The following is a 2,975-nucleotide window of genomic DNA, read 5'->3' on the forward strand; positions in this document are numbered from 1 at the left end:
TGAAGAGTGGGTGGGTGGCTGCGGTCGTCGGCCTGGGGCGCTGTGCTCTCCGGCTCTGTAACCCCAGCGGTGTGTGGGGCAGGCGAAGCTGTGGTGTGCAGGTAGACGGCACTAGGTCTGCTGGCCAACAGCAAAACGCTGAGCTGGATTGAGGTTGAACTTAGGTGAGATGTTTGAGATTGGGTGCTTTGTATGAGGTTCTGAGCGAGGTTTTATGATTATTTTTTTTTTAAAGTACCAGTTGTCTCCTTATCCCATCCAAACGAGTTCAACTGTGGGAAGTCGGCTTGCCAACTGTTAAGAAGTTATGTACTTGGGACTGAACCTGAGATGGCCACATCCCGGTACTTACCCACAGTACCTGGAAACTCCACAACAATGTGATCATATGGCTCCTGTCACTATGCATCTGTAGTATGTTTAGCTTGTCAAAACCCGTAGCTAAGAGGAGAAAGGAACGATAGGCATGGTTTTAGGCGGAGACAAGATCAGGTGTGAGCAGCACAGACTCATGTAGCAGAGAGATGTAATTATGGGTGGCAGTTAAAGCGAAAAACTGGTAGGGCTGTTTGCCTTGCTGCTGACCTTGGGGTATTCTAACAGCTGTAACTTAATGTTTCCTGCTATAAAATGTACAATGTCCTCTGCGGCGGTTTTAATGTCCTCAGTGGTTGCGTAAAAGTGACGCAAAAACCCTAATTTCTTATTGGTGTAGTTTATTACAATAGAAAAAATGGTGATTATTGGATTTTCTTACAGTATGGGGCTTTCAGCACATTCTGGGCAGGAAGTTCAAAGGAAGATCCTTCTGATTACTTGCAGGTGATCTTCTCGAGGAGCAAAATATGGCTCCTTGTGCTTGTGTAACTACTGCATTCTTGCAAATCACATTGCGTATCCATTTTTTTCAGTGAGGGATCATGTCACAGTCATTAACTTGTTTCGTAAGGGTTTCTGTCTTCAAAAAAAAAAAGGTACTCATTTTCTAAGCTTCATGGCATAAATGACACAAATTTTGTTACTCTCAGTAAAATATATTGTTCTAAAAAACATATTAAGGGATTCCAATTAAAATGGGAAGCTTTGCAGTTACCTTTTGTGGCAGAAACAATAGCACTGGAGAAATGATTACATCTTGCTAGTGAAGTCTTCTCTTTAGAGCTCAGCCATGTTGCTATAATGCTTAGGGTCCTAAAGGTTAATTTTTATCTCTTCCCTGGAGTTAGTTTATGTAGATGATGTGGAATTCTGTAGAGTACATTTACGTGGTATTTTAAGTTTTTGTTTGGAGGGGTCAGTGCTGGGGTGAATAAAGGCAGAAAGCTGAACTCACAGGCACATGTAGACCTGTGCTGCTTCTGTAATGCTAGCTAGGTACAGATTTTTTTTTTGTCACAGCTGTGTTTCTGCATGCTTGATGAGGGAGGCTTTTGAGAACATTGCAGCAAGCAAGTTGAGGTGTGAATCTGACCTTTCCTTTAGTGTAATGCCTTACATGTACAGCATGTGACCAGCTAGGGTTGTTTTGGTTTGTTTTTTTCTTCCTGTGCAAGGTACAGATATGCAAACAATGAAATCTAAAGCTGTGGCCAAAACTTATCACAGCTTAAAGCTTTTGATTGTTAAACCAGATTGTTGAAAGCTTCAAGACTGTGACTAGCAGCCATTGCCTTAAAAAATAATCTCTTCTGTTTTGAGTGCATGCATCTCAAGGAGCTGTTGGTAATCACATTTTCAGAATGCATTTTTCTTCCTTCTTCTGGAAAACAGAATCTCTCTTACCACGGTAATAATTAACACCTGATGGTAACTTAACCATGTCGTTGCTCATTGTAAAATTATGTGATGTGTAAGTGCTGTGGCAAAAACGCAGAAGGTTATGTTTGTCTCTTGGCTGTGGGAGTGCCCTTAATGTCACTGGGGGTTTTTTCCTTCCTTACCATATAAGGAGAGAAGTCCTGCTCTGCAGGAGAATAACTTGGGCCATATAAGGCTGGTTGGTAAACCCTTATTGAGTTACTGCAGCAGGAAGTAAAAACTTGAACTTTAGTCACCCTGTGTTTCTAAGCATATTGTATGCTCTTACTATCATGAGGAGTCTTGACATGATAATAATTAACTTGTAATGTTACAAATTTGCCAAGGCTAACATTTACGACAGGTTGTTTTCTTTCTCAAATTAGAATGTTCAGATTCTTACAGTTTAAAGCCAGAAGTCTGAAAGGACAGGTTTGGAGTACTACTGCTTCATTACATAGCTGAAGATTCTATATTTGGTTTAATGTGGATCTCTTCTGCTCCTGTTCTACATGTTCACTGCTAATACTCATTAATGTTCGAATATATATTTGCTTCCCTGTTTGTGTGTTATTTCCAGTTGTTTTAGTGGAGCAATGTTACTGTTAGGTCAAAGGTTGTTTTACGTGTCTGGTGTGTGAGTTATTCTTACTCATGTACAACAAAACTTTAGCTGTGGCCAGCTGTGTCCAGCTGCCTCTGGTTAGTAAAAGCAACAAGTAACAGTTCCTTAAATTTTTAATTAAAGAAAAAGCATCAAACTGATACTTTCGGCATCTGCTTTTGATAGAGGATTGATTTCTCCCCTCCCCACTCCCCCAGACATCATAGGAAATTCAGATGTGTACTTCCTCATACATAGCAAGATAGTTTTCAGTGCTAATTAAGAGTAACTGTTATTCTTGGAAGTAATTAACTTTTTAGAATAATGACTTTTTTATATATATATTGAGCTTAATATACTTTTGAAAGATATAAAGTTTAATCAGTTACTATGAGAAGGCTGTTACAGAACTTACTCTGCAACTTAAGTGTAGGTTTGAGAATGTCAGGAGTAAAACCTTGTAATGATAAGAGGCAGATGAGTTGCAAGTTTTATACAGAAGATTAAGTGAACAGGTAATGCAAGAGAGGCAAATTTGGGGGAAGTTTGAGGATGGCAGTATGGGGGGGGGGGG

This window comes from Cariama cristata, unplaced genomic scaffold (assembly GCF_000690535.1).
Source record: "Cariama cristata isolate BGI_N322 unplaced genomic scaffold, ASM69053v1 scaffold31338, whole genome shotgun sequence".
NCBI lineage: Eukaryota > Metazoa > Chordata > Aves > Cariamiformes > Cariamidae > Cariama > Cariama cristata.